Below are 14348 nucleotides of genomic sequence, written 5' to 3'. Positions count from 1 at the left end.
GATACCAAAAGAGGTCAACGTATATAAGGAGGTGCATATGACAGTTAGGCTGGGTTGTGTTTTTTGTTTGTCCTTAAAAAATAACAAGCCGCATATAAATAAGCCTGGCCGCAAATGGTATTGGCCAATGGACCAAATAAAAGAAAAACAAATACAAAAAATTGCTGACATTCATTATAAACCATAATAATAATACTATAAACTCTATAATAAGCTAAGTCACATTTACATACTGTTATATGGTATAAAGACTAATTGACAGTTGTGTCAAGAATTTTTAGGTTCAAAAAGCAGAAAATCCGCTAACATTATGGACAGTTCCCCCTAAAGCTAATGCCATACACATACTGTGGAAGGCTGGTAGACACATTGGCTTTCAGAAAATGGACAAAGGGGTTATAAATAAAATAAATAAATAAAGCTAGCTCCAGATTTCAAGCTGGGTGTACTCCACTGTTGTAGTATGTAAAAAACAGCAAAACTTCACAGTAATTCTTCACCTTTTCAGGACATAACCAATGATGTACAGTACTATGTTACTCTCTAATCACTGGCTTAACTTGCTGATATACTAAGTGGCATCTATTTTTTGATTTTATAGTTGACACCAACACCTAAATGGAGTATTTTAAAATGAACAATTCAAAATTACTAAACAAAGGTGGTATTCATCCACATATTGTGAGCCGCGTAACTTAACATCTTCACATCAAGAGTCATCTACAACAATTTGAAGAATATGACAAATCAACCTACATTACATTCTCAATGCAACTTAATCCAATTCTTGGCTAGAGCCCACTCCAGTATCACTGCACATGGCAACAATACACTGTGTGACCCATTCAGGTAAGCACTGACACTCAAAATCACACAGGAGCTATTTGGAATCACCAATTAACCTAACCTGCTAATCTTTTGTGGAAATGAAAACTATAGCAAAAGAAAACATTCAAAATCCACATTGGCAAGAACCTGGCACAGGACTTGCACTCAGGATGCTAGATTAATGAGGTGAACACACATATCACTGCACCACACTGTTAAATTGGTTGTTTGTAAACTAATGAAAATGATACAGTAATCCCTCGCTATATTGCGCTTCGACTTTCACGGCTTCACTCTATCACAGATTTTATATGTAAGCATAACTAAATATATAACGCAGATTTTTCGCTGTTTCGCGGGTTCTTCGGACAATGGGTCTTTTTACTTCCTGTACATGCTTCCTCAGTTGGTTTGCCCAGTTGATTTCATACAAGGGACGCTATTGGCGGATGGCTGAGAAGCTAACCAATCAGAGCACGCAGTTAAGTTCCTGTGTGCTGAACGCGGTGTTAACCAGGAAGTCTCATCTCGCTCATTCAGCATCAACATGTTTCACTGTGTAAAGAGTTAACTTTTGTGCTCTTTTGTGTTTATCTTTGTGCATAGTCAAGCCCTTCATTATGGCTCCAAAAAGATCTGCTCCTGCTACTGCTTCAGGGGCCGTGCCCAAGCGCCAATGGAAGATGTTAACGATTGCCGAAAAGGTAAACGTTTTGGATTTGTTGAAAGAAGGGAAAAGCTACACCGCTGTAGGACACCATTACAGCATCGATGAGGCTACGATTCTTTTTATTTAAAAAGTAGGAAAGGAATATAAGATCTACGGCCGCAGTGTCCTTTTAACCAGAGTGCAAAACGAGTTGTAAGTGAATGTAATAAGGCAGTACTCTGGATGGAATCTGCTTTAGGGATTTGGATTGAAGAATTCCAGAAGAAGAACACCGGCGGTGCTATACAGTCGCCTGAAGTGGCTCCTTTAGAAGGGCTGTAATGCTCTCCTTTGTTGTGCAGTAAAATTAAACTCATCGTTATCGGACAAGTCATCGTGTCATTGTTGGTGAGTAACCATAATTAATTTTCTACTTACAGTACTTAGTACATGTACGTACGTTTAGTGTCACTGTACACACATTTACTGTATACAATTTTTTTGCATTGTACGTATTTATTGCTGGTGGCCTGTCTATCGTAATGGCTGTAACATATGTGATATTGGAGACACTCGATATCTTTAAAATAATATTTAGGTTATACATAATTTCAATGAATCTTACCTAATATCTAAGAGAATACAAAGGGATTATGCTGTATAACTGTGCAGGGAATATTTATAAACAGTGTGGGAGAGTTTATAAGGGATTAAAATATATAAAAATAACCATACAAACATATGGTTTCTACTTCGAGGATTTTCACCTATCGCTGGGGTTTCTGGAACGCAACCCCCGCAATTGAGGAGGGATTACTGAATTGATTTTTTTTTTTTTTTTAAAAGAGTTTCACTAAATTGAATTCCCAATCGCTTTAATGTGCATTTACTTTATTTTAAATACCCAGCTGATAAGCATTTCTTTCCAAAGAAAACTATGCTTAGGAAAAAAAGTGGAGGAAAAACACCTGGATTGTTTTTGCATCAGGGCAGAATTTTAGCATAAAGGTGGCAATAAGGCAATGGAATCTTCACCATTAATAGCTTACCCACCCTTGCCAATATGCAAATATAAGTTCTACAAATAAGAAATAATGAAGACTGACATAACACGCCATTCAACCCATCTGACACACTGCACTAATTCTGGTCATATGTCATAGTCTTTAGTAGTAAGTCAACTGTTTTCTATAGTTCCATTATACCAATCAGTAGAAAAGACTATTAAGGGAGAAAAAAAATTTACATCTTCAAGCAAACCGAGAAGCAAACTGAAAGGCAGACAGCAACAGTAGATGTAGTACTGACACATACAATATATAGAGTAGAGTGAAATACTTGGGTTGTATAATGGATGGATGGATGGATGAAATACTTATTTGTAGGTATGACCAACAAGCAACACATTGCCACTCTCCACCATTAAACAAGAACCTATGAAAGTCAACTTCAGGCATGCTGGTTTTGGTTCCATTTCACTTCAGCATTACTAGTCAATTAAAGCTACTAATAGAACACATTTTTTGCCTCAATTTTAAATTGTCTTTATAAGATACCAACCCCTTGGTTATTTAATCTTTCCTTAAGAAGTCCCTTAATAAAAAAGGGATGCAAAGTGAGCCAACAGATAACCAGCTATATCACAGCCTGTGTCTCTGAATTACTCCAAGGAATTGCACTAAACATCTGACTAGGATAAGAATTTTTCCTATCTTAGAGTAGAACATTTAGTATTTACAAAGCGTCCCACTCCCAACTCTCAGCTAGGAGAGAGAATTCAAGTGTAAGAATGAATGATGTCACGTTTTTTGACACCGTTTGCCACTCGTGATAATGTTTTGTAGTTTTTTATACATTTGCTAAGGATTCACCACATTGATAATAATAATAGGAATAGTAATAACAACACTACTCAAAGAAAAAGAAAGAAAACATAATAAAGTAGGATATTGCGCTAAACTGCTTATAAGATGTAAAGTGAATGTTTATGGAATGCAGAGCTCAGCATACCTATGTGACAGAAGGGGATAAAAGCTTAACCTGCACAGACTTTTAAAGAAATAGTGATAAAGTCATGGCAAAGAGACTGCACAAAATATTAAAGACTATAATCAGTTTGCTTCTCTTTTGGGTACAAAAACAAATGAAACAAAGGAAGGGGTGCTAGATGAACCTCACCTAGATGGAGTCTTGGTCCACCAACTGTTTGCACTGTATGAAGTCGATATTGCACATTGATTTGACATCACTATTTAGCATATTCTTTATTGACCGAGCTGATAGTCCAAAGGTTTGGGACCACTATTCAGTGTTTACGAGGCCAAATTTCTGTTCAACAGAGATGAGTACAGGATGGATTTTCTTTCAAAGGAGAATGTTTTTACTACAATGTCTAGTGTGATAGACCAGTCTGCAAACTAGACAGGATTCTAAAAGAGTGGGTAATGTGTCAATGTCATTGACTATAATGTGTACTCCTTTGGTTTCTATCTACTATTACATGACCTGGGGCAGAAGTAGGAGGTGTAAAAAGCAGGAGAAACATAAAATATGCAAATACTATAACAAACTTTCAAATATCTATCTATCTATCTATATATATATATATATATATATATATATATATATATATATATATATATATATATATATATATATATATATATATATCTATATCTATATCTATATATATATATATATATACATATATATATATATAAATATACACATACAGTGGTGTGAAAAATATATTTGCCCCCTTTCTGATTTCTTATTCTTTTGCATGTTTGTCACACAAAATGTTTCTGATCATCAAACACATTTAACCATTAGTCAAATATAACACAAGTAAACACAAAATGCAGTTTTTAAATGATGGTTTTTATTATTTAGGGAGAAAACTAATCCAAACCTACATGGCCCTTTGTGAAAAAGTAATTGCCCCCTGAACCTAATAACTGGTTGGGCCACCCTTATCAGCAATAACTGCAATCAAGCGTTTGCGATAACTTGCAATGAGTCTTTACAGCTCTGGAGGAATTTTGGCCCACTCATCTTTGCAGAATTGTTGTAATTCAGATTTATTTGAGGGTTTTCTAGCATGTACCGCCTTTTTAAGGTCATGCCATAGCATCTCAATTGGATTCAGGTCGGGACTTTGACTAGGCCACTCCAAAGTCTTCATTTTGTTTTTCTTCAGCCATTCAGAGGTGGATTTGCTGATGTGTTTTAGGTCATTGTCCTGTTGCAGCACCCAAGATCGCTTCAGCTTGAGTTGATGAACAGATGGCCGGACATTCTCCTTCAGGATTTTTTGGTAGACAGTAGAATTCATGGTTCCATCTATCACAGCAAGCCTTCCAGGTCCTGAAGCAGCAAAACAACCCCAGACCATCACACTACCACCACCATATGTTACTGTTGGTATGATGTTCGTTTTCTGAAATGCTGTGTTCCTTTTACGCCAGATGTAATGGGACATTTGCCTTCCAAAAAGTTCAACTTTTGTCTCATCAGTCCACAAGGTATTTTCCCAAAAGTCTTGGCAATCATTGAGAGGTTTCTTAGCAAAATTGAGACGAGCCCTAATGTTCTTTTTGGTTTGCGTCTTGAAAATCTGCCATGCAGGCCGTTTTTGCCCAGTCTCTTTCTTATGGTGGAGTCGTGAACACTGACCTTAATTGAGGCAAGTGAGGCCTGCAGTTCTTTAGACGTTGTCCTGGGGTCCTTTGTGACCTCTCGGATGAGTCGTCTCTGTGCTCTTGGGGTAATTTTGGTCGGCCGGCCACTCCTGGGAAGGTTCACCACTGTTCCATGTTTTTGCCATTTGTGGATAATGGCTCTCACTGTGGTTCGCTGGAGTCCCAAAGCTTTAGAAATGGCTTTATAACTTTTACCAGACTGATAGATCTCAATTACTTCTGTTCTCATTTGTTCCTGAATTTCTTTGGATCTTGGCATGATGTCTAGCTTTTGAGGTGCTTTTGGTCTACTTCTCTGTTTCAGGCAGCTCCTATTTAAGTGATTTCTTGATTGAAACAGGTGTGGCAGTAATCAGGCCGGGGTGGCTACGGAAATTGAACTCAGGTGTGATACACCACAGTTAGGTTATTTTTAACAAGGGGCAATTACTTTTCACACATGGCCATGTAGGTTTGGATTTTTTCTCCTAAATAATAAAACCATCATTTAAAAACTGCATTTTGTGTTTACTTGTGTTATATTTGACTAATGGTTAAATGTGTTTGATGATCAGAAACATTTTGTGTGACAAACATGCAAAAGAATAAGAAATCAGGAAGGGGGCAAATAGTTTTTCACACCACTGTATGTATATATATATATATATATATATATATATATATATATTCATTCACTAAGGCAAGACATCCATGGAAAGCACGCCGGAAGGGGCGTGGATTCACTAAGCTGCCGACAAGTAAGATGCCCATGGCGCACACATGAAGGAGCCACGCCCACCAACTCTAAGACCATTGGATACGACGACAACTCGCAGAACCACGCCCACCAACTCGGACGCGACGACACAGGAAAAACGGTGTCATTTATGTTAGTCTGTCGTAGAGTCCACATGCAGCTCTGAGCCACGTTGACTGTTCATAGAGGCATGTTTCTCGCAGAAGTGAATCGCTATATGCAGCGTGTAAAACAGTTTGCGAAGGGTATCCCATGGGATCCTTAAAACAATCCTTTAAAAATGAGGTTAAAACACAATGAAGGAAGCAGTCTTTAAAAACCAATAAGCCCTGTGCCTTTATTACCGTCTCACCTGCTTCACCAATGCAGGCCCTGCAACAGTCGAGACGCTCTCTCTGCAGCTGACCTTCTCTGCCCCTGACCGGTTCACAAAGAGGCACCACACGATGCGGCAGGACTATCTAAGAAGAGGCATGTTTGTCACGGATGTAAATCGCTGTATGCGGCGTGTAAAACGGTTTGTTTGTCGCGGATGTGAATCGTTGTATGCAGCGTGTAAAACAGTTTCCGAGGGGTTTCCCATGGTCTTGGACTTGGTGGCCGAGTCTCTGTCAGTTGCTCTTGTGACCAGGCACTTGACCAGGCAGTGTGTATGCTTCGAGTGCGAGGGTGGACGCGACAGGACCATCTAAGAAAAATCATGTCGCGGATGTGAATCGCTGTATGCGGCGTGTAGAGCAGTTTGCAAGGGGTATCCCATGGTCTTACAGTTGGTGGTCGGGTCTCTGTTAGTTGCTCTTGCGAGCGGTCACATGACCAGGCAGTGTGTGTGCTTCGAGAACGTGGGTGGACGCGATAGCACCATCTAAGAAGATTCATATTTGTCGTGGATGTGAATCGCTGTATCCAGCGTGTAAAACAATTTGTCGCAAATGTAAAACGCTGTATTGTATGTTGCCCTCTCCAGAGTTAAATCTTTTCATTCACCTACAGTCGTATACACAATAAAGTAAACAGTCTTTAAAAACCGAGTTTTCGGTTACGACGCACGACCGCGTGCACCATAGCAAACTGTTTTACACGCTACATACAGCAATTCGCAACCGCAACAAACATGCGTCTTCTTAGATGCTCCTGCACTTTGTACACACCCCCGTCCCACCTCGCTACTACCATGGTCGGGTGTCTTGGTGGATTATATATAGAAAGGCAGCAAAAACTGCACAGAGCAATGAAAAATCTACGTGAGTCACAGGTACATCTGGACTGTGCAAACACGACAACGACTCGAGTGACGAGTTGGAGGTGGGCACATGAGCAAGCAGTTCATACTGGATGAGAAATCAGCAGACTAGCATGACGGAAGGAGCGGAGTGGATGTCTTTCTCCTCTCCTCCCGTTCTACCCTCCATGCCTGAGCGCCGCACGGATGACTGTGTGTTGGTTCGTTCCGTGCATTGTTACAATGTTGCTTTTCTTGCTGATTTATTACATTACCGATTTTTCAAATGTTCATTTTCTCCCTGTGCTTAAAAATCATTAAAAAACCGGCCTGATTATGCGTCGTATGGTACACCGCGGGTTGGCTAGTTCATAATAACATTCTTCTTGCTGACCTCCAATATACAACTAATAACAACTGCCAAACCCTCCCATCATCCCCGATGCAGCCAATGACAGATTCTACCACACCCCAAAAAACACCAAAGCTATCCAATTGAAGCCTGCTGCCGGCCAATCAAATTTCACACAAACAATTCAATCAAATTTCACACATTCAATAATACTTAGCTGTCTTTTTCATTTGTCAAAGCTATTTATTAAATAATATTTTAGAAAAAAATACGTGTCTCACATTTTCTGAGAATAAAACTAGATGACACGGCATGTAGATTAGGCAAAAGGTGTAACATGAAATATTTTCATGAATGTTTTGTATTTTAACTATTGTCCTGCACTGGTCACCATTGGGTTTTGTTCTATCAGAAAATTTGTTATGTACTTTTTCTGCAAAAACATAAGATTTTTTTTTCTCGGCCATCAATACAAACTACATTAAGGAGCCCCTTAAGGGACAAGGGTAATTTAAAAAAATGATGGTGGAAAACAAAAAAATGGATGGAAAGAAAAAAAAATGTTATGATTGGACCTTTTTTTCCTCCATTCATTTTTTTTCCTCTAGTCAAATTTTTTTTCTTCCCATCAAGACATTTTTTTTCTCCTATCAAAAATAATTCTCTCATAAAAAAATCCTCTTATTTTTTTCCTTTGATCATTTTTTTCCCCACCATCAATTCTTTTTTTCTCACTCTTTGGTTTCATTATTCTTAGATGTTTCCCATTTTCATAATAAAACTGAGATATATAGCATGGTTTATGTATTTTTTAACAGAAACAAAATTTAAGAAATGAAAAGACACAATATTTTAAAAAGTAATTTCTTCATAAGGAAACTAGAGTGAACATAAAAGCTATATAGTACTCTAAAAGGTATTACAATTTTGCCACATTAAATTCTTTCACTGAAATATAACTGTACAATAGAAAGTAGAAATGTAGAATGTCATTCATCAGAAAGTTCGTTAAAAATTTAAAAATTTTGTTTTCATCAATAAACACCTGCAGGTGTCTCCAGTAACTTTTCAAGGAATCATGGCACATATTATTCAAATACAGTTTAATGAAATGGATTAATGTGGTTTAGACACTTTAATCTCATCATAAACACTAACAACTGCTAAGGAAAACAGTTCATAAAAATATCTTTTAAAAACATAACTGGTTTGAAATTATTTGGGTTTCCATGACTTGTGTTTCTGTTTATACTATGGTGGTCAATTGCAGTACTTAGTCACAGGACTCCTTAGCACTGTCTAACTGAAAGTTGTTCTATTATACAGGCCTGAAAGAATAAGGATACCCCTTAGTAGGCCATCGCATTAAATGACAAGCAGAACAGCAACACAGTTGTTAGCAATGCCATTTCATGTATCTAGAGTTCAAGGTTCAAATCTCTTGCCCAGTCATTTCCAATTTTAAGATGTGTGCATGCACTCAGTATATAAATGGGCTTTTCTCCAACATTTTCAAAGAGACAAAGGTTATGTTGCTTGGCAGTTCCAAATTGGACCCTATACAAATGTGATAGTGGGAGTGTGCATGAGTGGGTTCTGCAATGGACTGGCACCCTACCCAAGGCTAATCTCTGCCTTATGTCTAGTATTGCTAGTATAGGCTCTAGCACCCATCAACCTTAAGTTGAAATAAGTTTGGTTTTGACTGTTTAGTTATAAAATGTCAGTAATACAACATATGGCAGCACCATACTACTCACTTCCCAAGCAAATAACATAATTTATATTCAAACCTCAAAGAACACATCCTCTCCAAGCTGTATAGTCTCCGTTCAACCAATGCTCTTCTTATGTGTAGGGAACTGGAAGAAGCAGCAAAGAAACAGTTAACAGAGGCAACAGGTATGGCAACACTCACACTTAGTGGTAGCTAAATAAAACAGCAAAAAGCTTCCCCCACCCTAACTTGTTCATCGCAGGATGGAAGACCACACTTTAGTTACAGGAAAGATAGATGAAATGCCCAAACGGTTATAAACCGTCACCTTATCTGCCATGACCTATAGTAACCCCATCTCTCTTGGCACACTGCCACATCTACACTTTCATTAGAGCTGAAGACCAAACTGCATTGCCAAGATCAGAGTGGCTAAAACACTGGCAGCTGCATAGAGAACTAATTCAAGAGAGTCTGAAGGATCTTCTTATGAATCCACTCATTAGAAAGTTGGTCACTGCATCTTCCTCGCTTTGACCCAAGGAAGTCACAAGCCGATGTTACAAAGAAGACAGAAACCAACAAGTCAAGTAGTCTGAGAGACTTCTTACAGAGAAACCTGGGATTTTTCTTTCATATTGCAACTTTATCTAAATTAAAATAAACAGACAGCATTTATGAATTTGTGTGTTTGTGGATATTTATTTCCTGATTCAGAACTCAGATTTTTACCCCTCCCAGGAATCCTGCAATGCTCTCCATGAAATTCTTCCAACAAATAATTAATAGACAGAAGCATAATATTAAATGAAAATTAATTTGTACTGTCCAGCACCAGAAACATGTACACTACATGTGGCTCCATTATGGTGACTTTTAGCTGTCCAAAAACCACCTTGTTGATCCCTTTCAGTTCTTTAAAAGGAATCAGTTTAGAATATCCATCATTGCTTAATCCATGCAGCCAGCCTATTCATTTGAAAACCTTGGGCACTCCATTATTTAAGTATTTAGCAACTACTTTCTGGAACTCTCTACTTTTCCCTGAGTAGAAGAACTTTCTCTTATAGCATTCTGATATGAACTGAAAATGCCCCCTGGCTATACCATATTGTGTTTAAAAATACACAAAGTCATATGGGATTATTAAATTGCCTACTGCAAATATTCTCTTCCAATTCCTTGTTCTGTGCTGCCTATATTCTTTTTGCTTAAATGTACATTCAACACCTTGTTTTTCCCCACTCTGTTTATTTTTGTGTGCATTAAAACATCACTCAGTTGGTAATAAGATATATCTTATATGAAGTCACAGGGGAATTAGAACCTTCTGAAACATGAGCACAAGAACATAACAAAGGCTTTTCCAAGCTGCATCATTAATCTCTTAATAGTATTAATGCACATAATGGCACTTTTTAGTTTTACAAAGCAACCTGACAAAAAATATTTAGACTGTGGGAGGAAATGCTTAAAGACAAGTTTTCTCAGTCTAGAGATGCATGCACAGTAAAACATTACCATACTGTTTTTAATAATGTTGCAAAGTACAATACAAAAGGAGTACTGTAAAAGTCAGGAAACATATCCCATGTGTTACCTATATTTGTAGTTTCAAACTGAACCTGTCAGTGTATGCTTAAGTGAGCCCCATGGCAGACGGCATCTCTCCGGTATTCGTTCCTGCTTTGCGAATAAGCTCGGATACCCTACCAACCACAGTTAGATTAAGAAGGTTGGACAAAGTTATATCATTGCAATAATGCAATTATTAATTTTCCAAGAGTACTTTCAAATCATCAAATGGCTGGGAAGCAAACGATTATGACTCATCGGATTTAATAGTTTTATCAAATCATTATACTTTTACAATGCCTTTTAAAGACAAAAAAGGCAACATTTATATGCACATAGCATTAAACAGTAAACTGCCCTAAACATTAACTATTACTGTGCTTTTACAGCCTGTATACTAGGGCCCCTGAGATAAAAGAAACTCCAAACCCACCTAAACCTTTAAAAGAACTTACATGACAATAGTGTCTCATGCAAAGATTAAAGCAAAGACTAAGAAACTAGCCAAAATTACAACCTTTGTTTTCTTACTACATGAATAACTTACCTCTTCTTTACCTTGCATGAAATATTAAAGGCTATACTCTATTGCAAATAATGTAATGCAAATCTTTGTAAAATTTAAAGGATAAATACAACTATATCAACAGACAGACTATTTAGCTATTGGACCTCCAAACTCAAGACTGACCTACATGGCAACATTAAAGATGTCAGTTTGTGATGCTAAAGATTCATTGTTTTAGCATGGCATACTCCTGTTAAGGCTGCTGCTGAGGCGGTTCCAATCACATTTTCATAATCACGGGAGTCATTGTCAAATCCTATCAAATCCATCTCTTTTAAGAGTCAATGCTAGAATATGAGATTGCTAACGTTTTGACCAAGTTACTCTTGCAACTGTGAAATGGGACGTTATAATTCATGATTTACCACCAGTGGCAAACCCTGATGTTGGACTGTTTTCGTATTCTGCAAAAATCCAAGAACATTTGCCTGTGCTACAGTGGAATACCCATGAAATGACTGTAGGACCAAAGAAAGATAGAATTTACCATGCCCCACAAATCCTCCCCAAAACATTGTTATCTATGGAAGTTTATCTTGCCCAAAATCTGTGTAGAATTTTGTTGGGATCTTCTTTGTTGTTAACTAGCAACTTTAGAAAATCTACTTTTTACTGGTATGTATATAGATGCATATATTTTGATGTATTGTACATGGAGCTTTTCATGATCACCATTTTTTTTTTTAACATTATCATACCTGAAAATGTGTACACACAGTACTCTATACTTGTAAATAAGAGTGTACTATATATGAGCAAATTGAATCAAACCAAAAAAATAATTTTACTTTTGTAAAATGTTTTATGATAATATTAACAGTGAAAGGTTCAACACACAAAGGCTAACTGAGAAAACATTAAAATAGTATGTCTTGTGCATAATTCTGGCCTGTTTGGGTGACAGTCTTTGCACTTATTACACTGCTCACACTATGAGATAACTTAATGAGTACCGTTCAGTACAAATTTAACATTCACTACCTCACATGAAAATTTAAAATGCACTTTCTTTATATAGGGTATAACAGAAATGGTCATTCAATTAACAGCCAAAAGAGGGCTCACTCATCAAGCACTTGAACTTGCATAGGCAAAACAGAGGTCTCTTGATCCAAACAGACACACAAAGATATCGATCAATTAAGGTGTACAAAGAAGCCACTTAATAATATACTTACTTAATCTGTACAGCTGAAAGGCTACTGCATACGCACAAACATGCTTTCCAGTAAAGCAGAGGATGCACTGGAAGAACACACACACACACACACACATTTATCTGACAGACAACTAACAGTTCACTCAATCCCACATAAATCTGGCCGGACAGCAAAGATGCGTTTAGATCAACACATATCTTCTGGGACAACACTGGAGTTACTCGATTAACACGTACGTCTCTGCAGACAGCAGCTAGGAGTCAGCCGATTAGCAATTGACTGGACAGAAGATGTGGACACTTAAACAAAATTGCACATACTTTTGCCTAGACACAGAAAGATTCACTAGACAGCAAAGACCTGGACACACAAACACACCTGCTACCTGTGTGTGATTACAAAACACAGGCGCCTGGTCAAAACTAGGGTATACAAAGCCACTCAAGCACCTGCGCGGACAACAGCGATGGGTCAGTTAGACATGTCACATACGCAACAGCGACAGCTACCAAGGGTCACTTGATTTGCGGAGATACAAACATTGACGAAGAGCGTCGCGGAGATAAAAGTCGACGGCAAATGGGTTATCAACAGAAATACGGACAGTTTGCTTGGATAAATTGCCGGCACAATGTACTCAGAAAAAAAGGAAAGCAGAATAGTGACTCACAGATAAACAGAACGACAGCAAAGCAGTCACGCGCAGACGACGGCAGGCAACTAAGTTTGAGACACTGTCTCCGGTGTTCTACTCACCTAAACTCGAATGAAATGAAGAGCACTGCTCCTCTTATCTGTGCTCAGTCTACCTCCAAACCACGTCGTGGTGATGAAGGTAAAGCTCCATCGTCACTTTACCCTCAAAACTGAGTATTAAAAGTCCTAATCTCAGTGATGTCATGTGGGAGAGCAGATCACGTGCCATGCTGGAGTAGGCAGGAGAACAGCACAGGCCCCTCCCACTGCGAAGTAGCGATTCGCTCCTTCACTACGTGTCCCGCCAAGTTATTTCGCTCCTCCTCTCTGTTATCGTCCGGTTGATTACCACGGGCATATTTCAGCAGTACTTTGTCCCACAAGTGCTGGGGGCCGGGCTGTTATATTACGTTGAAAGAAATGTCTGTGTTGACACTAAACTTGGGTTTTCTGTATCAAACAAAAGAATGTGCAGAACGCAAAAAAACTTCGTAAAACGACACTGTATGAGTGAGTGTGTCCTGCGAAAGAGTGATTATCATGTCCACGGATTAGTCGTTTACAAACGACACCAACTTCAGATTATTAGAGTTCGCTAAATGGATAAAATACTGAGGTACAGACAAGTAAATGCTATATTTACCCTGAATTAACCATGTGTCAATGACTTGTCTTAGCAACACTACAATTATTGAAAGCAGAACAGTGCTCACTAATACACACCTTAGTGCAGATAGGCCTACTGTAACCTAAGCATCATTCTGCAATTCAGCTAGCCACATATTTATCAGCCTAAGAAAGTGCCAGAGGCTGACGCTAATGGCAATCCATTGATCCAAACAACTGCCTCTACAAAGAAAAAAAAAGATTTTCTTTTTTTTATTGCTTACACGCACCCACACACAGGGCTTCAGTTTGAAGTGGGGAATTCGTGTGAGACACCCACCACTCCAGCATTCTTCACCTACTGTCCATGAGTCATTTAGCAATCATGCATTTTCAAATTGATGCTTTTCTACAGTATTTACACACATTTGTATTATAAAAGAAACTGAAATACTGGCGAACCTCTACAACTGCACTATTGAAAGTATCTTGTGTGGATACATTGTGGTGTAGTTTGGTAACTTGAGTTGCTAGATCA

General features: G+C 38.2%; 1 protein-coding gene across 6 annotated transcripts in view; it reads right to left on the bottom strand.

Annotated features, from left to right (window-relative positions):
* The window catches only part of nr1h3 (nuclear receptor subfamily 1, group H, member 3), a 55551-nt gene extending 42124 nt beyond the window's left edge, over positions 1 to 13427 (bottom strand). For 2 of the 6 annotated variants that reach the window (XM_039754118.1, XM_039754124.1), the window contains exons 1-2: positions 13265 to 13427; positions 9282 to 9350 (exon numbers count right to left, since the gene is read on the bottom strand). The gene's annotated coding sequence lies outside the window, so the exon portion shown is untranslated. Of the gene's footprint in view, positions 1 to 9281; positions 9351 to 13178; positions 13233 to 13264 lie in introns of those variants that run through there. The other 4 variants (XM_039754122.1, XM_039754140.1, XM_039754146.1 and 1 more) reach the window with 3 other exon arrangements.
* Between the last annotated feature and the right edge of the window lie 921 nt (positions 13428 to 14348).

The sequence above is a fragment of the Polypterus senegalus genome, chromosome 1 (genome assembly GCF_016835505.1).
Source record: "Polypterus senegalus isolate Bchr_013 chromosome 1, ASM1683550v1, whole genome shotgun sequence".
In the NCBI taxonomy this organism is placed as follows: domain Eukaryota; kingdom Metazoa; phylum Chordata; class Cladistia; order Polypteriformes; family Polypteridae; genus Polypterus; species Polypterus senegalus.
The sequence above is the reverse complement of the archived record's forward strand: the minus strand, read 5'-3'. Positions and strand labels throughout refer to the sequence as shown.